At 42.3% G+C, this 25539-nt stretch overlaps 1 protein-coding gene across 4 annotated transcripts in view; it reads right to left on the minus strand.

The window, feature by feature from the left end:
- The window catches only part of CACNG7 (calcium voltage-gated channel auxiliary subunit gamma 7), a 234894-nt gene that overhangs the window by 129772 nt on the left and 79583 nt on the right, over positions 1-25539 (minus strand). Inside the window, exon 1 of one of the 4 annotated variants that reach the window (XM_056542634.1) lies at positions 15289-15550. The exons of the other annotated variants lie outside the window; for them this stretch is intronic. The gene's annotated coding sequence lies outside the window, so the exon portion shown is untranslated. Of the gene's footprint in view, positions 1-15288; positions 15551-25539 lie in introns of those variants that run through there. 4 annotated transcript variants of the gene reach the window in all.

A 25539-nucleotide genomic window follows, 5' to 3' on the forward strand; every position in this document is an offset into this window, starting at 1 on the left:
CTATGCGTGTTAGGACAAAGCAAAGTGTTCTATACTCCTATTGAGACTCTCTGTAGGCCAGAAATAGCCGTTTTTAATAGTGATTAGCGAATAAATTCGGACCGAACCAAATTTTTTCGGAACATTCGGCAAATCGTCCGAATCGAGTTTTTCAAGAATTCGCTCATCTCTAATCTTATCCTTTGGATAGGAGATAAGAAATCTGACCATGGGGCCCTGAGACTGGAGGTTTCCAAGACTGGAGGAGCAGCTACACATAGAATACGGGTGCTGCACGGAGATTGCTGGGGTCCCCGCGGCCGGCCCCCTGCAATCAGACATCTTATAGGGGATAAGATGTCTTTGGCTGGAATACCCCTTTAAGTTTAAAACCATTGGGCATGGAATGTTCTGCACATGATCTATTTGTTGAACCCAGGATGATCTTCACTGAACAGACAAGTGTGATCATGTACCTGGATTGTGGCACACTCGTAAACATTTTGGGAATGAGCTAGGTCTGATATCAAGAAAATAAATGCAAAGTAGAACTGGAGCAGGTAAATGAGACCTGGTCTTGCACTGGAAGATATTTAGAAATGCCTAAAATAAAGCTGACATTATCTTGGAGGTATCCCAGATAGCCTGCCTTTTTTATTGGCCCTTTAAGTGCAGTACATGAAAAAATGCATTATTTATATGGCTTCTCAAAAATAAAATAAAAAGGGGTCAGAGAACGAATCGTACGATGCATTGCCACAATATATCAAAAATAGATAAGAAGTTTAATTTTCTCCCCAGTGGAGTACAGTACTAGAGTATTGCTCCTGATGGTAGTAAAAACCTCACCAATAGAGCACCTGTGGAGCCCAAGCAAAGGTAAGAATCTAAGGACATGTATATAGTTAAATCTCAGCTGTTTTACCTTGAAAGTAACTGAGTTGGAGGAATAAAAAAAATATGCAAAATATCAAACAGTCTAAGAATTTGCATTATTACACTGTGTTCTGTAAATTTCAATCTAACACATTTCTGTATTCACACATTATGGAACACATACAATCAAAAGAAAGAATCGGTGTCAGTGGAAAATAAATAACTGAACAGGAAGCTTTTCCATGAGGTAACTTATAACATGTCTATAGTTATCACAACATAGAAAATATCTTTTACTATATGAGCATTTGATAGCATTCATTTAGTCCTAGTGCTATTGTCTCTTTTTGTTTCCTCCTGTAATTCTTTGTTCATGTAAAAAATACATGTAATAATGATCTTTATTAATAAACTGGCTTCCATTGATATGCTTCAAAAATTTGCTTTGCACTGAAAAGTGGTTAAAGACATAGGTTACAGACATTGGGGGACAAGACCTGTACAAGACCTGTACAGACATTGGGGGACAAGACCAGGACAAGACCTGTCCAGAGGAAAAGTTGTTCAGTTGCCCATAGCAACCAATCAGATCGCTTCTTTCATTTTTAGAGGCCTTGTTAAAAATGAAAGAAACAATCTGATTGGTTGCTATGGGCAACTTTTCCTTTGGACAGGTTTTGAAAAATCTCCTCTTGATAATGCAATTGTCCTTGAACAGATGTAAAAATAACTATTTAGTTTTCACTCTCTACAGGCATAGATGTAGTTTGAATTGTCTGTGGGAGTATAACAATTCTTGGATATTAGCACATTGAAGAACATGAAATTCAGGGCTTGCTAATTTAAATATCTATGACTTTTGCAGTGGGGTGCGGATTATAGCATATGCTTTGTGTGTTTAAACCAAGTATTTTTTCTATTTCTTTAAGACTTTGTTTTGTCTAGTCAGTTCAACTTCTAATTCATATAATTTTTCTCAGTTTGATATTGCTGCCTTTTCTCCATTTACATTTGCATTATTACAGTTCTAGTGTCTTAGGCCAGTTCTAGTCAATTCCATCCGGAATTGCTTCATATATTATCATACATATGCAATGATGTAATGAGACTCAGAAGCAGATATATCACAGTTAAAAAAAAACAAAGCAGATAAGGCTGATAGGAACATAATAGTCTTCAAATACAGTGAATCATCTTCAATAGACTTCCTCTTTGAGAAGACTATCTCTTTATCCAGACCAGATTTTCTTCAACAGATTTTTGAGTCCAATATTTATTATATGTACTGGCCATGTTCTTTGACCACCTACCTTGAAGACAACATTTTAATGCATTTTAAGGCATGATCAGGCATCTTATCCCCTATCCTTTAGACAGGGGATAAGATGTCTAGGGGCGGAGTACAGGCTGAAAAACTTTGTATGGGGGAAGGTCACCAGAAAATATTCTGTAGTCACTGTAGGATCAGACACTACCACTCCATTATTACTGTAAATCATTTTATAAATGATAAGAATGGTCTAAAGCCCAAAGTGTTTGTGGAGTAAGTTTAGAAAGTTTTTTGATGACTCGTGAAGGAATATTCCTTGATTTCGGAGAAGGAAAGATGTTATGTGAGCAATATATTGTCTGTATAGTATGAAAGCCTAACAGTTCTGATGAAAGACAGCGCTATGGTGTGCCATCATGCTAATGAGATAATTGACATGCACAGTCTAAAAGAGGAAGTGAGCAAAGATTCTTGAGAACCACAGTAAATAATATGCATTATATTTGCAAAAGATTCCATGGTGATGAAAGAATGCATTCAAATCCAATTACTTATACCAAACAGCATCAAGTTTCAAAAATTTGCATTATTTACACAGAACAGGCACTGGGGATTTTGAATGGAAACAGTAAACATTTTATATCTGACAGATTATTGAATTACCAATGCATGTTTAAAAAAAAAAAAAAAAATACAAGAACTCATTACATACTTTGAAAAAAAAAAAATAATCCAAATATTCTATTATGAAGGTCTGACCAAAGCAAACCATTAGGTAATGTATGTCTAGATATAGTTTTTAATATTATATATATATAAATATTTGTTTCTTTAAACAGTTTTTAACACAAAACTGAATTTTGTGCAGATGGTCTATAGGTATACACATGTCCAAAACTGTGGGGGAGGGTGATTTCCAATCTCTTTGCTGTAAAGATTACTTATACTGTAGAAGAGCTGGCCTGGGTCTTAAGCTGATGTTTTGTAATAACTCTTCAAGGGTTTTACATGCTGAGAGAGGTAAAATGCCAATACTCTGAATCCTGGACCAATCTTTCTCATTAACCCCTTCAGGACCAAGCCCATTTTGGCCTTAAGGACCAGAGCGTTTTTTGCACATCTGACCACTGTCACTTTAAACATTAATAACTCTGGAATGCTTTTAGTTATCATTCTGATTCTGAGATTGTTTTTTCGTGACATATTCTACTCTAACATGGTGGTAAATTTTTGTGGTAACTTGCATCCTTTCCTTGTGAAAAATCCTAAAATTTGATGACAAATTTGAAAATTTTGCATTTTTCTAACTTTGAAGCTCTCTGCTTGTAAGGAAAATGTATATTACAAATAAAAAAATTTTTTATTCACATATACAATATGTCTACTTTATGTCGGCATCATAAAAGTGACGAGTTTTTTCTTTTGGAAGACACCAGAGGGCTTCAAAGTTCAGCAGCAATTTTCCAATTTTTCACAAAATTTTCAAACTGACTATTTTTCAGGGACCAGTTCAGGTTTGAAGTGGATTTGAAGGGTCTTCTTATTAGAAATACCCCACAAAAGACCCCATTATAAAAACTGCACCCCCCAAAGTATTCAAAATGACATTCCGTCATCATTTTAACCCTTTAGGTGTTTCACAGGAATAGAAGCAAAGTGAAGGAGAAAATTCACAATCTTCATTTTTTACACTCGCATGTTCTTGTAGACCCAATTTTTAAATTTTTACAAGGGGTAAAAGGAGAAAATGTATACTTATATTTGTAGCCCAATTTCTCTCGAGTAAGCACATACCTCATATGTCTATGTAAAGTGTTCGGCGGGCGCAGTAGAGGGCTCAGAAGGGAAAGAGCGACAAGGGGATTTTGGAGAGTACGTTTTTCTGAAATGGTTTTTGGGGGCATGTTGCATTTAGGAAGCCCTTATGGTGCCAGAACAGCAAAAAACCCTCACATGGCATACCATTTTGGAAACTAGACCCCTTGAGGAATGTAACAAGGAATAAAGTGAGCCTTAATACCCCACAGGTGTTTCACGACTTTTGCATATGTAAAAAAAAAAAATTTTTTTTCACTAAAATGTGTGTTTCCCCCCAAATTTCACATTTTTCCAAGGGTCAATAGCAGGAAATACCCCCCAAAATTTGTAACCCCATCTCTTCTGAGTATGGAGGTACCCCATAAGTTGACCTGAAGTTCACTATGGGCGAACTACAATGCTCAGAAGAGAAGGAGTCATATTTGGCTTTTTGAGAGCAAATTTTGCTCGGGGGGCATGTCGCATTTAGGAAGCCCCTATGGTGCCAGAACAGCAAAAAATACCCACATGGCATACCATTTTGGAAACTAGACCCCTTGAGGAATGTAATAAGGAATAAAGTGAGCCTTATTACCCCACAGGTGTTTCATGACTTTTGCATATGTAAAAAAAATAAATAAAATTTCCACTAAAATGTGTGTTTCCCCCCTAATTTCACCTTTTTGCAAGGGTTAATAGCAGAAAATACCCCCCAAAATTTGTAACCCCATCTCTTCTGAGTATGGAGGTACCCCATAAGTTGACCTGAAGTTCACTATGGGCGAACTACAATGCTCAGAAGAGAAGGAGTCATATCTGGCTTTTTGAGAGCAAATTTTGCTCGGGGGGCATGTCGCATTTAGGAAGCCCCTAAGGTGCCAGAACAGCAAAAAAAAACACACATGCCATACCATTTTGGAAACTAGACCCCTTGAGGAACATAACAAGGGGTACAGTGAGCATTTGCCCCCCACTGGTGTCTGACAGATCTTTGGAACAGTGGGCTGTACAAGTTTTCATTTTCATGGACCACTGTTCCAAAGATCCGTCAGACACCTGTGGGGGGTAAATTCTCACTGCACCCCTCATTACATTCCGTGAGTGGTGTCGCTTCCGAAATGGGGTCACATGTGGGGTTTTGTTTTTTTTGCGTTTGTCAAAACCGCTGTAACAATCAGCCACCCCTGTGCAAATCACCTCAAATGTACATGGTGCGCTCTCCCTTCTGGGCCTTGTTGTGCGCCCCCAGAGCACTTTGCGCTCACATATGGGGTATCTCTGTAGTCGGGAGAAATTGCATTACAAATTTTGGGGGGCTTTTTTCCCTTTTACCTCTTGTGAAAATGTAAAGTATAGGGCAACATCAGCATGTTAGTGTAAAAAATAAAAATATTTTACACTAACATTCTGGTGTAGACCCCAACATTTCCTTTTTATGAAGGGTTAAAGAAGAAAAAGCCCCCCAAACCTTGTAACGGAATTTCTCCCGAGTACAGCGATACCCCATATGTCGCCCTAAACTGTTGCCCTGAAATACGACAGGGCTCCAAAGTGAGAGCGCCATGTGCATTTGAGGCCTAAATTTGGGATTTGCATAGGGGTGGACATAGGGGTATTCTACGCCAGTGATTCCCAAACAGGGTGCCTCCAGCTGTTGCAAAACTCCCAGCATGCCTGGACAGTCAACGGCTGTCCGACAATACTGGGAGTTGTTGTTTTTCAACAGCTGGAGGCTCTGCTTTGGAAACAGTGGTGTACCGGACGTTCTTATTGGGGGAGGGGGGCTGTGTAAGGGTATGTGTATATGTAGTGTTTTTAACTTTTTATTTTATTTTGTGTTAGTGTAGTGTAGTGTTTTTAGGGTACAGTCACATGGGCGGGGGATTACAGCGAGTTTCCCAGCGCAAAATTTGCTGCATCTCAAGATGCGAGAAACCCACTGTAAAAGCCTCGCCCATGTGAATGTACCCTGTACATTCACGGGGGTGGCGTGGCGGGGGGGGGGGGGGGGGGGGGGGAAGGGGGGGGGGGCTTGCATCAGCTGTTGCAAAACCACAACTCCCAGCATGCATGGTCTGTTAGTGCATGCTGGGAGTCATAGTTTTGCAACAGCTGGAGGCACACAGGTTAGGGAACACTGAGTTAGAAACAGACAATGTTTCCCAACCAGTGTGTCTCCAGTTGTTGCAAAACTACAACTCCCAGCATGCCCAGACAGCTGAAGGGCATGCTGGGAGTTGTAGTTCGGCAACATCTGAAGGGCCAGATGTTGCTGAACTAAAACTCCCAGCATGCCTGGACAGTCAGTGCATACTGGGAGTTGTAGTTTTGCAACAGCTGGAAGAGCACAGATTGGAGACCATTATACAATGGTCTCCAAACTGGGGCCCTTCAGATGTTGCAAAACTACAACTCCCAGCATGCATGGTCTTTTAGTGCATGCTGGGAGTTATAGTTTTGCAACAGCTGGAGGCACACAGGTTAGGAAACACTGAGTTAGAAACAATGTTTCCCAACCAGTGTGTCTCCAGCTGTTGCAAAACTACAACTCCCAGCATGCCCAGACAGCTGAAGGGCATGCTGAGAGTTGTAGTTCGGCAACATCTGAAGGGCCAGATGTTGCTGAACTAAAACTCCCAGCATGCCTGGACAGTCAGTGCATGCTGGGAGTTGTAGTTTTGCAACAGCTGGAAGAGCACAGATTGGAGACCATTATACAATGGTCTCCAAACTGAGGCCCTCCAGATGTTGCAAAACTACAACTCCCAGCATGCCCAGACAGCCAAAGGCTGTCTAGGCATGCTGGGAGTTGTAGTTTTCAGACTCCTAGAAGCAGCAGTGAAGATCTTCACTGCTGCCTCTGAGGACAACATACTTACCCGTCGCTGCTCGTCCACGTGGCCAATCCTGCCGCTGCTCCTCGGTCCCGCCGCTGGATCAGGTAAGTCCGCCGGTCCCCACGTGTTCCCCCCGAATGCCGCAGGTCCCCGCGAGCCCCTGCAGCCTTCGTCCCCCGTTCTGCCCGACTTCCAGGGGCGGGCAGTGCGGGGGATCTGAACTTTCACCCCAGATCACTATGATTGGTCCACAGGGACCAATCACAGTGATCGCTGACCAGGACCATCAATTGATGGTCCTGGGGGTGAAGCAGAAGTTGTCCCCTGCTGGAAACAGCGGGACTTCTGCCAGTTAACCCGTGTGATGCTGCGCATCGCCGGGTTAACTGCATGTCATTTATAAACGCCGGGATGCGCGAACGCACTGCACAACCCGGCGTTTATATATGACATTCTGCGGGAAGGGGTTAATATAAAACAAAAAATAATTAAATGAAATATTACATTAAATCCAACAATAAACTGTAGAAAAGCTGAAAAAGCATAACAACCACCATTTCCAATAGTAAATGGCAATTTTATTTTATTTTCTCCAAAAGTAAAAATGTGAAGAATTTTTAGAATGTTTTTTTTCCTTAAAATGTAATAGATGCTGGTAAATAGAAGATCTTTCTGAGTAAAAGACAGATACAGTTATGTGGTGAATGATCAATCATTTTTTAATGCACTTGCCCTTTAATCTGTTGTTATCTTTACCTCTCCTCTTTATTTCCCCTTGTATTTTCCCTTCTTATACATTAATATACAATAGTTGTACGCTGTATTTCTTCCTATTTTACAATATTTGTGTCACATATTAATGTAAGAAATACCTTTGCTTTGACCAAATTTCCTCTCTTCTGTGTTGTTTATTAACCCCTTAAGGATGCCGGGATATCCATATGCCCCCGTTTTAAAGTCCTTAAGGACTGAGGGCGTATGGGTGTGGGATTATTAAGCCTGTGGGATTATTGGTCACCGCCGCTAGCCGGTTGGGGACAGGACCTGGATGCCTGCTGAAATCATTCAGCAGGCATCCCGGCACATCACCCAGGGGGGTCCTGAGACCCCCCATGTCAGCGATCGCTGCAAATTGCCTGGTCTGAATTGCCTGGTTTGAATTGCCTGGCGATCTGCAACGATTCCGGGTCATACGGGTCTCCAGTGACCTGTAAAATAAGGGGGATCGGGGGTGTCCAAGACACCCTCCGGTCCCCGTGAAGGGATAGGAGTTAGGTGGCACTGGTGCCACCCCTCCTATCTCTGCTATTGGTGGGTCAGAAGCGACCGACCAATAGCAGATCGGGGCTGGGGGAAGTTAAAGTTTGGTTCCCCTTTTCTGCCCACCCACAGTAGTCCAGGCAGAACGAGGGAACCGGCTGTGACCGGCGCCGGAGGTCCATTTACCATCAGCGGCGGCAGAGGGGACGATCGGCGGCGGTGATCGGCAGGCGGCGATGATGTGTGGCGGGCTCCCTGGTGCGGCGTGCTGCAGACTACGGAAGCCGGTGAGTTGCCTAACAACATCTGGAGGGCTACAGTTTGGAGGTCTCTAAACTGTAGCCCTCCAGATGTTGCAAAACAAAAACTCCCTGCATGCCCAGACAGCTGTTTGGGCATACTGGGATTTGTAGTTTTGCAACAGCTGGAGGGCTACAGTTTGGAGATCACTGTACAGTGATCTCTAAACTGTGGCCCTCTAGATCTTGCAAAACTACAACTCCCAGCATGCCCACACAGCCAACTGCTGTCTCAGCATGCTGGGAGTTGTAGTTGCCCACCTCCAGCTGTTGTATAACTACATCTCCCAGCATGACCTTCAGCGATCAGTATATGCTGAGAGATGTAGTTTTACAACAGCTGGAGGCACACTTGTTGGAAAATACTGAGTTAAGTAACAGAACCTAACTGAAGGTTTTCCAACTGGTGTGCTTCCAGATGTTGCTAAACTACAACTCCCAGCATGCATGGTCTGTCAGTGCATGCTGGGAGTTGTAGTTTTGCAACAGCTGGAGGTTTGCCCCCCCCCCCCCCCCCCCGTGTTAATGTACCCTGTACATTCACACGGTCAGGTTTACAGTGAGTTACCTTCTTCAAGTTTGAGCTGCGGCAAATTTTCCATAGCAGCTCAAATCCCTAGCGGAAAACTCACCGTAAACCCCCCCCGCCAGTGTGAATGTACCCTAAAAACACAACACTACACATAATAACACATATAAAAGGGTTAAACACTGCCCCCCCCCCAGTAAAAATGTATCATACTGCAGTGTTTCCAAAGCGGAACCTCCAGCTGTTGCAAAACAACAGCTCTCAGCATTTTTGGACAGCCACTGACTGTCCAGGCATGCTGGGAGTTTAGAAACAGCTGGAGACACCCTGTTTAGGAATCACTGGCATAGAATACCCCTATGTCCACCCCTATGCCACCCCTAATTTAGTCCTCAAATGTGCATGCCGCTCTCTCACTTCGGAGGCCTATCGCATTTCAAGGAAACAGTTTAGGGCCACATATGGGGTATTTCCGTACTCAGGAGCAATTGCACTACAAATTTTGGGGGGCTTTTACCCCTTATGAAACCAGCCTGTTAGTGTAAAAAAAATTTAAAAAAATTTACACACATGCTGGTGTTGTCCCATACTTTTTATTTTCACAAGAGGTAAAAGCAAAAAAGACCCCCAAAATTTGTGACACAATTTCTCCTGAGTACAGAAATTCCGCATATGTGGGCGTAAAATGCCCTGCGGACACACAGCAAGGCTCAGGAGTGAGAGCACACTATGTACATTTGAGACCAAAATTGGTGATTTGAACAGGGGTGGCAGATTTTACAGGGGTTCTGACATAAACACAAAAAAATAAATACCCACGTGTGGCCCGAGGTGTTTGGCGAATTTTGGAAAGTTGGATGGGAAAGTGAAAAACATTTTTTACTAAAAAGCTGGTGTTACCCTAAATTTTTCATTTTCACAAGGGAAAATAGGAAAAAAAATCCCCCCAAAATTTGTAACCTCATTTTTTCTGAGTAAGAACATACCCCATATGTTGATATAAAGTGCTCTGCAGGTGCACTACAATGCTCAGAAGAGAAGGAGCGCCATTGGGCTTTTAGAGAGAAAATGTATCTGGAATTGAAGGCCATGTGTGTTTACAAAGCCTCCATGGTGCCAGAACAATGGACCCCCCCCCCCCCCCCACATTTGACTCCATTTTGGAAACTGCACCCCTCACGGAATGTAATAAAGGGTAAGGTGAGCATTTACGCCCCACAGGTTTTTGGAACAGTGGTCTGTGAAAATGAAATATTTTATTTTTCATCTGCACAGCCCACTGTTCCAAAGATCTGTCAAATGCCAGTGGGGTGTAAATACTCACTGCACCCCTAATTAAATTCTGTGAGAGGTGTAGTTTCCAAAATGGGTTCACATGTGGGGCGGTCCACTGTTCTGACACCACGGGGGGCTTTGTAAATGCTCATGGCCCCCGACTTCCATTTCAAACAAATTCTCTCTCCAAAAGCCCAGTGGCACTCCTTCTCTTCTGAGCATTGTAGTGGGGCAGCAGAGCACTTGACGTCCACACATGGGGTATTTCCATACTCAGAAGAAATGGGATTACAAATTTTGGGGGGCATTTTCCCCTATTACCCCCTTGTAAAAACGGAACATTTTGGGAAAAATTTTCATTTTAGTGAAATAAATGTTTTTTCATTTACACATCAGAATTTAACAAAAAGGTGTCAAACACCTGTGAGGTGTTAAGGCTCACTGTATCCCTTCTTACATTCATTGAGGGGTGTAGTTTCCACAATAGTGCACCATGTGTTTTTTTTTTCTGTTGTGGCACTATAGGGGCTTCCTAAATGCAACATGCCTCCCAAAAACCATTCCAGCTAAATTTTCTTTCCAAAAGACAAATGTAACTCCTTCTCTTCTGAGCATTGTAGTGCGCCAGCAGAGCACTTGACGTCCATACATGGGGTATTTCCATACTCAGAAGAAATGGGGTTACAAATTTTGGGGGGCATTTTCTCCTATTGCCCATTATAAAAATGTGAAATTTGGGGGGTAAAAATGCATTTTAGTGACATTTTTTTTTTCATTTACACATCCGACTTTAACAAAAAGTCTTCTAACACCTGTGGGGTGTTAAGGCTCACTGTACTCCTTGTTATGTTCTTTGAGGGGTGTAGTTTCCAAAATAGTACGCCATTTTTTTTTATTTATTTTTTTGCTGTTTTGGCACTATAGGGGCTTCCTTGCCCCCCAAAAACCATTTCAGCAAAATTCATTCTCCAAAATCCCATTGTCGCTCCTTCCCTTCTGAGCCCTCTATTGCACCCATGGAGAACTTTACATCCACGTATGAGATATTTACTTATTCGAGAGAAATGGGGTTACAAATTTTGAGGGGATTTATCTCCTTTTACCCCTTGTAAAAATACAAAAAATGGCTCTGCAAGAACATGCGAGTGTAAAAAAATGGAGATTTAGAATTTTCTCCTTCCCTTTTGCTGCTATTCCTGTGAAACACCTAAAGGGTTAACAAACTTTATGAATGTCATTGTGAATACTTTGAGGGGTGCAGTTTTTATAATGGGGTAATTTATGGTGTATTTCTAAAATGAAAGCCCCTCAAATCCCCTTCAAACTGAACTGGTCCCTTGAAAATTCCGATTTTGAAATTTTTGTGAAAAATTGGAAAATTGCTGCTGAACTTTGATGCCCTCTAAGGTCTTCCAAAAGTAAAAACATGTAAACTTTATGATGCCAACATAAAGTAGACATATTGTATATGTGAATCAATATATAATTTATTTGGAATATCCATTTTCCTTACAAGCAAACTTTAAAAATTAGAAAAATGCAAAATTTTCGAAATTTTCATGAAATTTGGGGATTTTTCACCAAGAAAGGATGCAAGTAACGATGAAAATTTGCCACTATGTTAAAGTAGAATATGTCATGAAAAAACTGTATTGGAATCAGAATAATCGGTAAAAGCATCCCAGAGTTATTAATGCATAAAGTGACAGTGGTCAGAATTGCAAAAATGTGCTCAGTCCTTAAGGTGAAAAAGGGCTCGGTTCTTAACTGATTAATAACTAGAGATGACCGAACTTTCGAAAAAATTTGGTTTGATCCAAAATTATTTGCAGCAAATCTATATTAAAAATGGCTATTTCTGGACCACAGAGAGCCTACAGAGAACACTTTGCTTTGTTCTAACATGCATATGGAGTGCGCTGGGGTAGTGAAATAATACTGTTATTCAGTATAACATGCAGATTACAGGCATCTCTTTTAGAATCACTGCCACAGAGAGGCACAATGACAGAGCCTGGAGGTGGCATCAGTATGAGGAGACCATATAGTGGCTGAATGACACAGCGTGTGTCATGCACCTGAATGCGGGCTGTCACGGAGCTGGATGGGGATCCTCTACCTGTGTGGCTGATGACTCGGACCGTATCGGGGAGCAGAGTCTAAGGTGCCGCTGGTCTTCACCAGTGCCCGCCGCAAAGCAGGATGGATTTGCTGTGGCAGGCGACACCCAGGTCGCTACCCCTAATACGGCTCGACCACACAGGTACCTGGGCAAAGCGAGGTACTGGAGGATGAGACAGAGGCGTAGTCAACTTAGCAGAAGGTTTAGGCAGGCTGCAAAGGTTCGGAGTCAAAAAACGTAGCAGGAAGGTCTGGAAACATGGGAAGGCAAAACAGGCAGTGGGAATGCTTTCTCTTAGGCAATGAGCACCGAAGATCCGGCAGGGAAGTGTGGGAGGTGCAAACAACTTATAACATAGGGGCAGGTGCATTCACTAATTATGGGCGCACTGGCCCTTTAAATTTCAAAGCCCCGGCACGCGCGCGCCCTAAGGAACGCACGCATCTGGGCTGAGAGGAAGGAGCGGCACGAGGTAATGGACGGGCCGGGATTTGCATGCGGCTGCGTCCTGCGCTGCGAATCCAGGCCCCGAGGGGAGTCGGGGACGCTGCGCTCACGACCGGAGTCAGCGGCCGGAGCGCAGCATGTTACAGCGTGGAGGTGTTGGCAGCATGAGGAGACCATATAGTTGCTGAATAACACAGCTTGGATGTGGCTGAAGCATGAAGAGACCATATAGTGGCTGAATGACACAGCGTGGAGGTGTCAGCAGCATGAGGAGACCATATAGTGGCTGAATGACACAGTGTGGAGGTGTTAGCAGCATGAGGAGACCATATAGTGGCTGAATGACACAGCCTGGAGCTGGCAGCAGCATGAGTAGACACTAGGGCTTCACAATCTCTATGATTAAAAGATTAATTTTGAAATTTCAATTGAAGATTTATGGTAGCTAGTGCTACAGTAAAATTGTTTAGGCCCAGCAGCATCAGTAAACCATAAATTGGCTGAATGACACAGCCTGGAGGTGGCTGAAGCATAAGGATACCATATACTGTCTGAATGGCACACCCTGGAGCTGGCATTAGCATGAGAAGACCATTGAAATTTTAGATTTTTAAATATAAATTTAAGATTTTTAAATTGAAATTGAGGATTTTGATATGAAAATTTTAACTCCCAAGTATTATTGTCCCGAGCACCGGCGTGTGGGTACAAAGGACTAAATCTAACAAGGAGTCACATGTCACAATGCAGCACAATGACAGACCCTGGAGGTAGCATCAGTATGAGGAGACCATGTCGTTGCTGAATGACACAGGCTAGAGCTGGTAGCAGCATGAGTACCCTAAGATTAAATGATGAATATAGAAATTTCCATTGAAGATGTATGGTAACTAGTGCTACCATAAAAATATATAGGTAATATCCTAGGCCCAGCAGCATCACTAAACCATGTAGTTGCTAAATAAGACTGGAGCTGGCTGAAGCATCAGTAAACCATATATTGGATGAATGGCACAGCCTGAAGGTGGCTGAAGCATCAGTAAAATATATATTGGATAACAGGCACAGCCTGGAGGTGGCTGAAGCATGAGGAAACCATATAGTGTCTGAATGGCACAGCGTGGTGTTGGCAGAAGCAGGAGGAGACCATTGAAATGTAAGATTCTTTAAATAGAAATTTAAGATTTTGAAATTGAAATTGAGGATTTTGAAATGGAAATTTTAACTCCTAAGTTTTAGTGCCCCAGGCCCCGGCGTGTGTCTCCACAGGAAAAAATGTAACAAGGAGTCACATGTCACATGGCAGCACAATGAGAGAGCCTTGAGGTGGCCGCAGCGGCATGAGGGCTAATCCAACTGAGGTTTAAGTCTAAGGAACCCACTGACTATTGACTGGGGGTTTTGGATATCACTTGGGATGACGTGGATGACCGAGTGAACCGATCAATCACGGCTGCTGGGTTGCTGGTCGAGACACGACTGCTAGCTGACACCAGGAGCTCAGATCTCTCGCTGCGACTCCAGCTGCCACATGCCCCTACTCTGCTGCGACCTCTGCCTGCGCCTGATGAATTTAGGCCTCTGCCACTCCAGTGCCACTCCCTGGCACTATTCTGCCTAAAATACTTATTGCGTATGTGAGGGGAGTACAATACGCTTCACTACACTTAAAACATTATTTGTCTAGAAAAGCAGCAGGTGTGTACTATTGGCCTTGTCCTTTCACAGTATATAAACCCTTGACAGATTAGCAGGTAGAAAATAGTACACTACTTGGATGTAGGTATGTGGTATGCACTTATGAGGGCAGAAAAATGCACTACAGTACACTTAAAAAATTATCTAAGTAAAAACAACTGCTGGTGAGTACTTTTGCCTGGACTTTTACAGTATCTAGGCCCTTGACAGATTAACAGGTACAAAATAGTACACTACAGTACTTAGATGTAGGTATGTGGTATGCACTTATGAAGGCAGTAAAATGCGCTAAAGTACGCTTAAAAACTCTGTATTTTTGTAAAACACCAGACGGTGATTACTTTTGCCTGGACTTTCACAGTATGCAGGCCCTTTACAGATTAACAAGTACAAAATAGTACACTACTGACTTGCCATGCTGTCCGCATGCCGACCCCACTTCAGGATGGACTATGCATAACCCGTTTATCAATAATGTACGCTTATGTTCACATCATTATCAATTGCTATTGGGTCAGTACTTCGCACCTGTTTATGGAATATGTGTACTTTGTGCTTCTGACTATGCTTTGTACTGCCTATGTCTATTGATTCGTGTTTGAAAAATGTTCAATAAAATCTGTTGAAACGTAAAATAGTACTTAGATGTAGGTATGTGGTATGCACTTATTATGCGCTGATCATGAAAGTGCTCCACACATAAGATGAGTTAAGATAACACTAGGCTTTCCTGACCTATTCTTCAAATCAAGTAAAGCATTGGCCCGTATAGATGATGTATATACACACCTATACAAAGGATGACCTTGAATATTTACCCACTCTATACCTTCTCTAAATGTGGATAAATGTATAAATATCAAATATTTGAGAGAGCATGGAAAATAAGCGGCACTCACCACAGACAGCTAGCGACAACTTCTTTATTTCTTAGGCGTGCAGTTAAAACATGCAGGTGCAGGGAGACAGGGACACCGGGGAATCCGGCTGACTGGTCACAGCCGTATTGTCCTTCCGCACTTCGTCAGACCATCCTTTCATCAGGCATCTTTGCGTTCTTCCCAGAAATGCGTTGCATGAAAGAAATAAATGGTTTCTTACTTCATCCTTATTACGTCCTATTGCCTTGTGCATTCAACTATCTAGCAGCACGACTACAGCCCCCCGTTCTCTTCCACCCTTGTCTCACTGATTTACCACGCAGAGTCCTTCGGCTCTGGGAAGCCGCAGAAGCTTCTTACATCCGCGCCATTGTAAGTGTTGTGCCTGGATTCTGCACAACCCCACCAGGTGAGCGAATCCACGATTTCCAATTTTTTTTAAAAAGTCTCCCGGTGATCCCGCACAAGGAAGCTCTCTGTGTTTCATGTCAAATATCCTGCATGGAAACGTAGCCTAAAGCTGTCTTGTTCTTTAAAAGAGATGAAAGATACTTACATTTTTTAGAGCGTGAGCTCATTGAAGATGTGTTGCTTGTGTCTGAAGACTACTGCATTCTACACTGTTATAAAACATGCAGAAAGGACAATGTTGAATATTTTATGAGATGGGAAAACTTTATGAATGATGTACAAAAATAACTACTTTTGGATTGTATTTTTTCTGTAGTTAGCCATAATTCATGAAGGATAGGCTATAAATATAATCTAGAGGTCCGCACAGCGATGAGGTAGGACTATGGACAGCTTGGGAAGTTGAGAATGAGAAGTTTATCAATAACAGTGATTTAATGAATTTGTTATCAACATTAGAGCCACATTAGAAAAACCACCATGATAGATGAGACATACTGTACTACTCTAGATCCATCTTTATAGAAATGTGGTGAGGCACCCAATAATTATAGAAATTACCAAACCCTATTGTGGGTACCTGTTTCTTCCCGTGTTGATTTATCAGGCTCTCTTGATGTCATGGTGTTGCACCCCATATATTTTGTAATTCAGGACCTATCTGCTTTGTGTAACCACAGCCTGACCTGCTTAGCTTTAGCTCCAAGGTTTTCTTCCCCAAGCCCCACCCAACTTCACCAAATTAGTTTAGTCTAGTGGAAATGATGCCTCTGGACAGTCTGCAGTCTAGTGTCAGTTCCATTCCCAATCTGCCTGTGGTATACCCTAAATGTTTTCCCTGTCAGTCCACTCTCCAGTGTAAACTAAAGCTGGTCAGTCTAAGTTCTATTGTAAACTCTGCATCCAGTCAGTCTATAGTCTAATGTAAACACTGCACCTGCTCCGTCCATAGCCTAGTGTAAACACTGCAGCACAGTAAGGAGAGTGATGGGAGATTACACTGCAGCACTGTGGACTTTGTCTTTTGTCTTGCGTAGACTGTTACTAGAGACAGATTGCTTCTAACAACAAGCAGAGGTCAGAAGAATACAAAGAAGAAATACATCTGTCACGATGCCGGCTGGCAGGAGGTGGATCCTCTGTGCCAGAGAGGGATAGGCGTGGACCGTGCTAGTGGACCGGTTCTAAGTCACTACTGGTGTTCACCAGAGCCCGCCGCAAAGCGGGATGGTCTTGCTGCGGCGGTAGTGACCAGGTCGTATCCACTAGCAACGGCTCAACCTCTCTGACTGCTGAAGATAGGCACGGTACAAGGGAGTAGACAGAAGCAAGGTCGGACGTAGCAGAAGGTCGGGGCAGGCAGCAAGGATCGTAGTCAATAAGGTAATAGCAGGAGGTCAAGTACACAGTATGGACAAACACAGTAACGCTTTCACTAGGCTCTAAGGCAACAAGATCCGGCAGGGGAGTGCAGGGGCAGAGATCAGATATAGTCTGGGAGCAGGTGGAAGCCAATTAAGCTAATTGGGCCAGGCACCAATCATTGGTGCACTGGCCCTTTAAGTCTCAGGGAGCTGGCGCGCGCGCGCCCTAGAGAGCGGAGCCGCGCGCGCCAGCACATGACAGCAGGGGATGGGAACGGGTAAGTGACCTGGGATGCGATTCGCGAGCGGGCGCGTCCCGCTGTGCGAATCGCATCCCCGACGGCCATGACAGTGCAGCGCTCCCGGTCAGCGGGACCGTCCGGGGCGCTGCGGAGAGAGAGACGCCGTAAGCGCTCCGGGGAGGAGCGGGGACCCGGAGCGCTAGGCGTAACAACATCTAGTGGCCAAGACTTTAGAGCTTTTTTTCTGGAGTAAGGAGTCATTTCGGTAAATAAAGGGAATTAGGAATGTTAGGAATGTTAGGAATGTTAGGAAACACAGACTATCACATGGAGAAACGTTGTCATAAACGACAATATCCAACTATATTCAACTGTTCACACAATTAGAAGTTTGTATTTTGACAAATTTTGACTGAAATGGATACTGGATAATGCACACTGTTTTTCAGTAGCATTAGTAAAATGTAGATCTCTGCTTTTCCTTTGACTTGGTTTCATTGTTTATCTATTAATTCACAATTCCACTTCCAGTTTTTAAGCTTTATTCTCATTTCATGTGAGAAAATGGAGGCGAAACTGATTGCTACTTGTAATCCTGCATTCACCATCTGTTCCAATACAGTTCAGTGAAGTATATTAACAAAACGTTAAAAGGACTTTCCTGATTTATGTAAAATAACGGAAACCTCTCTGAAACATAAACAAGTTTTGAAATGTACTTAGTGTCTCAATTCCTTACAATTTTCAAGATTTCAGGTTTTTGCCAATGAATGGAAATATTTTTGTTTACATCCAAGGGCTGAATTGTAGAAAAATGTAATTCCTCTTAAAGCTGAGGGTTAAGAGCAATTGCTTTGCCATACTCTGCCAGCTAAACATATCAGCAGCAGTACAAATCTCTTTCCTGCCCTGCTTCAATGCCACTATGTATTAGTGTAGGTAGAATGTATCCGCCTGGAGTCCAAGCTGTTTAGCTTACAGAGGCTCATCTAGACTAAATCAAATTTTACTAAACACTAAGCTAAGAAACACTAAGAAATGTTAGACTTAGGTTTATTCTGGAAGATTTTCTTGCACATTATAAAATGAATGTATTGTGTAGAACATACAACAGAGGGAGCGGTGATCACTTTATTGTCTTTGTTTTCACCTATAATAAAATTAGAATAGGTAAATTAAGAATGGTAATTGACATTTATAATAAAAAAATTAATAAAAAAAATGGAATGAAATTGCCAACACAGGGTCAATAATTTATAGTGTGAAGCTCATAGTTAATTCATTTAACTCCAGTATTCTGAATAGCAGCCTTCTGATAGCTAAATGTAATTTGCATTTTTGTTAGCTGAAATGTACTTCCATGTAATGTACTGGCAAAGATCTGTATCCCTTTCATGTCCCATGATTTTTCCACTCTCAGCTCTAATCTATATAAAAGTATATTAGAAGTGAAAGACCTCTTGGCTAAATACAAAGTTTTAGATTAGCAAAATAAATGGGAACACTGTGACTCGCTCATATAGTTTTATAAAAATAAATAACTGCTTTAAAATATTTGCTTGTAAAATGTTTTCTCAGTACCCAAGGATAGAAGTCTGCACAACTATGCTTGACTTAAAGAGTTGTTCTTATTAACTAAATGGATTATTGTAACACTACCATTGAAGCTTCCTAAAATTCAGGTATCTGTATAGTTTACTAAGGCCAAGTCTACCAATAGAAAAAATTATGACTTGTAAACCTTATCCCAAACTCGGCCCCTTTTATTATGCTAACAATGCATTTCATTTGGGGAGACAAGTAAAGGTTTAAAGTTCTAGACCCCCTTTCTCCAAGGGTATGTACACCAATTCTGTTTTTGCTTTACTCTATATAAATGCTCTAGCAAATATTTTAATGTATTACTGTGTTTGTAGTTTCTTTTGAATTGTACTGCTACAGATTGCTTTGCTGCTATGTATGAATTTCTTTGGTCTGTTTGAATAGATTTAGTGGAATAGTGTAAAATGTAATGAAGCTGAGGTAATTTTTAGATTGATATACATTGTACATAACAAGCTGCTTATCTTTGGTAAGACTACACAATGTATGATGTGCTTGACATTGTCTTAAATGGGCACTGTCAGATCCAAAAACATTTTATATGTTATTACTGATGAAAATTAAAGACATTTCGTAATATGGTTGTTGCATTTAAAAAAAATATTTAATAAAGAAATGGCCCCTGGAAATCCCACCACTAGAGGTCCCCATTGTGTACGGTATGCTATCATAAGGAAGGAAATTCTGTGATTTATATTAATTGTGGCTCTGCCAATATTCCTTAATTCTACATTCATCCTCCGAAATCCCACCTACATCACGCCCATGACCTAATCCACTTTTTCCCAACCATTTTCCCCCAGCATTTTATATAGGGAACCCAGCAACTTTTTCTCTCCTCCTTGTGACTTTTTAATAAACTATGTAATATGCGTCTACTCTCAGTTTTCCTTTCCCTCTTTCTTTTTAAGTGCATCTTTAACCTGTAAATATCCAAAATAATTCCCAGTGTTTAAAGGGGTTATGCAGCATAAGGTGATTTTAGTACATACCTGCCAGACAGTAATGGACATACTTAGGAAGGATCTGTGCTTGTCTTGGGGCTAAATGGCTATGCTGTGAGATTACCATAACACTGTGGTTAGCATTTTGTGAACTTGTATTTCCTGTTTTCAGTTTTCTTGTTTGCCTACAAATCCCATTATTCCATTTTCCTCCTTCCCACACATCAGCCACCCCACCCATTGAGACATAAATGTGGTTTTCAATCAGGGTGCCTCCAGCTGACTAGTGAGGTCAGGTCTCGACCGCATTGCAAGCTGGGAAAAATCTGAGGCAACAGTCATTTTTTATGCTGTTAAAAATAAATTTTGGGGTGAAAATCACATAAGAATTGTGATAAAACTGTCACACACAGGTAAAGACACTATATTATGAACTACACTAACTTTACAGCCCCTGTAGCATAGTCAAATTAAAAAAATCCTGGAATACCCCTTTAAATAAAAAATTTGATGTAGGTACTGAGTAGCATATTATTATTATTTTATTAATTTTTTTGTGGGATTTGACAGGTTCACTTTAATGTAAGGTTGATTAAAATGTAATGGCATTCATTCTGAAATTAACACAAAACATATTTTAAAGTGTACATGTTATTTTAAATGATTTTTTAAAACCTGCATAGTTTTATTCGATTGACCCTTTAGAAGAAAAAAAACATGGTGATTTCAATACTCTCATGTCTGATATTGAGCCCCTGAGAGTCCCCTGGCACAACATTCTCAGTCTTTCTATTTCAAAGATTTTGACCAAAGTTGGGCTGTTTGGCCAGAGAGATAAGGGAAAGGAAGTCTTGTGTGAGTGCTTAGTAATCACAGTACAGCTGCCATTCTGGTTAAGCTTGCAGGTAAATAGTCCAGGAATACAAGGCTCTGTGTGCCAGTTTAGAGCAGCTCTCTCTATATCTCATTACTGATGTACCATTGGACAGAGTTCCAGCCAGATAAAATGCAGTCTGAAATATCCTCCCCCAGGAATCCAAACCTGCCATGAGAAGAATGAGATTTAAGGGTCCACCTTCAGAAAGATATGGTGGAGGCCATTGTAAAGTAGAGAAAATGTTTTGTGGGGTTTATTCCCTATTATGTACAGTAAAGCATGGGTGAGGGCTTCTTTATCTAGATAGCACAGTCAAGCAGAGCAAAAAAGAGTAGTTTTGGTTCACAGCATGTAGGAGGGAAAATACATTTTCACGAGGAGAGAGCCACCATTTACTATTGGTAACCATAAGGTCACCTGCCTTTATGGCATTTCTCCCATCCTCAGAAAGACCGGAACAACTTGGTCCACTAGTGGCTTATAATGTTCCCCTGGATATCCATCTGGGCCAGGGGCTTTTTTTTTTTTATTATGCAAATACTTAAAGACTGCCTTGACCTCCTCATCCATCATTAGTGCATTTAGGGCATCTCTCTTATCAGGATCAGGGGGAGAATCTTGATAAAGATCCCTATACAAATCGGCAAAAAGCTCAGTGATAATGTAAGATTGAGTCTAAATAGAGCTCAAAGGATCTTTAATGGATACTATTTGAAAGTATGTATGTAGTAGTAGGTATGTAGCAACTTTTGGTTAGCATTGCCAGGAGCATCCATGTCTTATTACCCTGAAGAAAAAGGTCTTTATCAAACGGTTCTTTACATCTGTTTACATCTGTCTAACTACAGCTCAAATTGGGCTCCAACTTTCCTCCACCCTTCCTTATGGTACTCTTACAGTTCTGTACATGCCCAATAATTATATAGGAAATATTTATCCTGCACATATAGAACTGCACAAAGCAGGTGAAAGTGTGCAAATAAACAGAAACTCATAATGATATAAAAAAATGTTTTACATCATATGAAGATGTACTGTATACAGTATTTGTCACTGTACATCAACTAAATGCTGATCTTTAGTAAAAAAAAAAAAAAAACATAGATTTACAATTAGATATATCATTCTCCTCCTCTCAGGCAGAACATAGCTCTTTCTTGCAAGTTTGCATCTTCAGTTCATGTCATTTATTTTTACAAGCTCTGCACTCCTGCAAATTTCCTGCTAGCTCTGCATTTGTGATGTAATCCAACCGCACAGTATAATGCTTGCTTCCTCAGGCTTTCTTCTTGGATCACAGTTGTAGAATCTAAGTGTAGTTTAACCTGTGCTATATTTTAATAGTACATAATAACTCATATCATTGATTGTATATATACTGCAGCTAAATAAATGCAGAAACCCTGCAGTGCTTTGTACGGTAAGTGCTGACTGCTACACTGTTTATTTAGGTATGAGAAGAGATTGGATGCTTTATGTCTTGACACATTGCTCAGCTAATATATGATATGGCTCTTTTATTAGCCTTTATTATTACTACTGAATGTAAATAAAAACACAACATCTACACACTGTACAAACCACATGAAAAGTTCAATATTACCTCATCTTCAAGCAACAACAGTATCAATTAAGATATTTGTACAATTCACAGCTGCCCTCTATACAATTGTAGATGTAAATAAGCTACCCACATTAAACTGAAATGGAAATATATGTATTAAACTGTAGTTAAACAAAAAGCAAATTTACTGATGTTAACCCCTTGGGGACGCAGGGCGTACAGCTGTGCCCTGGGTGCCTGTACGCCCTGTGTTCCACCACGGCTATAAAGCGATCAAAACAGATCACGGCATCTGCGGCTATGCGGCAGTTTGGGTGGCTGATCTGATCGCCTGCGACACGGCCGCAAGGATCAATTTAGCTAAGATGGCAGCTAAAGGTCTCCTGACCTGCCTCCTGCTGCCATCATGGGGTCTTCTTCTATGGTCTGCCGTCAAGCAGTAGTTTGCCGATTACACTGATCAATGCTATGCCTATGCATAGAGCTAATCAGCATCTGCAATCTAATGATTGCAATAAATAGTCTTCTATGGGGACTATGAAAGTGTAAAAAAAAAAGTAAAAGAACATTTTAGTGAAAGTGAAAAAGCTCCTCCCCCAATTAAAAATAACATTCCCCTCTTTTCCCATTGAAATAAAAACAGCAAAAAATTTAAATAAATCAACATATTTGGTATCGCCGCATGCAAAAATGTCCGATCTACTAAAAAATACAGAGTCCAAAAATATAGATTTTTAGTCACATTATATATAAACATCAAAACAAGAACTGATAAAAACTACAGATCACGGCGCAAAATATGAGCCCTCATACATCCCCTTATACGGAAAAATAAGAAAGTTATAGGACTCAGAATCGGACAATTTTTAATACACTGATTTTGTTCAATAAATTTTAAGGGGGAAAGGAATATAATGCAATATAAAACTGAATACACTTCCAGAAAAACTTACTTCACAGTGGTGGGACATAGCCCATTGAACAATCCCCCCTACTGGATATCCTGGATAATCTTCCTGTCAGCAGTAATGGATAGAGATAAGCAAACTTTTGATAAAATTCGCCCAAAATTCGGCTGATTCGCCCAAAAATTAGTTTTGGGTCGAAATAATTTGTGGCAAATCTATATTAAAAATCGCAATTTCTGGCCTACAGAGAGCCTCCATAGCTGTGTTCTAACATGCATATGGAGTTTGCTGGGATAGTGAAATAATCCTGTTATTCAGTATGGCATGCAGATTACAGGCATTGCTATTAGAATCACTGTCGCAGAGCGGCACATTGACAGAGCCTGGAGGTGGCATCAGTATGAGGAGACCATATAATGGCTGAATGACACAGCTTGGATCAGGCTGAAGCATGAGGAGACCATACAGTGGCTGAATGACACAGCTTGGATGAGGCTGAAGCATTAGGAGACCATATAGTGGCTGAATGACAGAGCGTGGAGATGTTGGCAGCATGAGGAGACCATATAGTGGCTGAATGACACAGCGTGGAGGTGTTGGCAGCATGAGGAGATCATATAGTTGCTGAATGACACAGCCTAGAGCTGGCAACAGCATGAGTAGACACTAGGGCTTCACAATCCCTAAGATTAAAAGATGATATTTTAACCCCTTAAGGACATAGGGCGTATCCATACGCCCCCGTTTCCAAGTCCTTAAGGACCGAGGGCGTATGGATACGCCCTGAGCATTTCCGGCCCCTGCCGCTAGCCGGAGGGGAGCCGGAGCCGGATGCCTGCTGAAATCGTTCAGCAGGCATCCCGGCATATCGCCAAGGGGGGTCATTATGTCCCCCCTTGTCGGCGATTGCCGCAGATCGCTGGACAATTCAGTCCAGCGATCTGCGGCGGATTCCGGGTCAATCGGGTCTCCAGTGAGACAGCCAGAGCCAGCAGGGGTGAGGTGGCACTGGTGCCACCTCACGATCGCCCTGATTCGTCGGCCAGATTCCCGGCCGACCAATCAGGGCACCTGCTGCGGGTGTCACTCCCGCAACCTGCTCCGCCCCTCTTCCGGAGGACGTGAGCGGGTGCGGGAAGACGACCCCCGGTGCTGGGGACCCCGATCCCCGGCGTCCCTGTTGGGATCGGGGCCCCAGGAGCGACGGCGGCGACGAGGGACTGACCTGTGCGGCGGCATCGTGGAGCAGCAGCAGGAGGTGAGTGACAGCCTCCTGCTGTTGCTTAGCAACAGCTCCCAGCATGCAAAAAGGGAATGCTGGGAGCTGTAGTTATGCAACAGCAGGAGGCAGACCACCACAACTCCCAGCATGCCCTTATGGGCATGCTGGGACTTGTAGTTTTGCAACAGCTGGAGGCACATTCTTTCCATGGAAAAGTGTACCTTCAGCTGTTGTATAACTACAACTCCCAGCTTGCACAATCAGCTAAAGTGCATGCTGGGAGTTGTAGTGGTGCATCTGGTGGTTACATAACTACAACTCCCAGCATGCCCGTTGGCTGTCGGTGACTGCTGAGAGTTGTAGTTTTGCAACAGCTGAAGGCACACTGAGTTAAGTAGCAAACCAGTGTGTCTCCAGCTGTTGCATAACTACAATCCCCAGCATCCCCAGCCAATGTAGTATGCCTCCGGCTGTTGCATAACTACAAGACCCGGCATGCCCTTCCGCTGTCCGTACATGCTGGGGGTTGTAGCTTTTGCAACAGCTGAAGGCACACTGGTTGCAAAACACTGAGTTTGTTACCAAACTCGGTGTTTCACAACCTGTGTGCCTCCCGCTGTTGCAAAACTACAACTCCCAGCATGCACTGATAGACCGTACATGCTGGGAGTTGTAGTTTTGCAACAGCTGGAGGTATTCCCCCCCCCCCCCCCCATGTGAACGTACAGGGTACACTCACATGGGCGGAGGATTACAGTAAGTATCCGGCTGCAAGTTTGAGCTGCGGCAAATTTTCTGCTGCAAATTTTCTGCTGAGAAACTACTGTGAACCCCTGCCCGTGCGACTGTACCCTAAAAACACTACACTAACACAAAATAAAAAGTAAAAAACACTACATATACACATACCCCTACACAGCCCCCCTCCCCAATAAAAATGAAAAACGTCTGGTGCGCCACTGTTTCCAGAACGAAGCCTCCAGCTGTTGCAAAACAACTACTCCCAGTATTGCCAGATAGCCACTGACTGTCTAGGCATGCTGGGAGTTTTACAACAGCTGGAGGCCCCCTGTTTGGGAATCACTGGCGTAGAATACCCCTATGTCCACCCCTATGCAAGTCCCTAATTTAGGCC

The sequence above is a fragment of the Hyla sarda genome, chromosome 10 (genome assembly GCF_029499605.1).
Source record: "Hyla sarda isolate aHylSar1 chromosome 10, aHylSar1.hap1, whole genome shotgun sequence".
NCBI lineage: Eukaryota > Metazoa > Chordata > Amphibia > Anura > Hylidae > Hyla > Hyla sarda.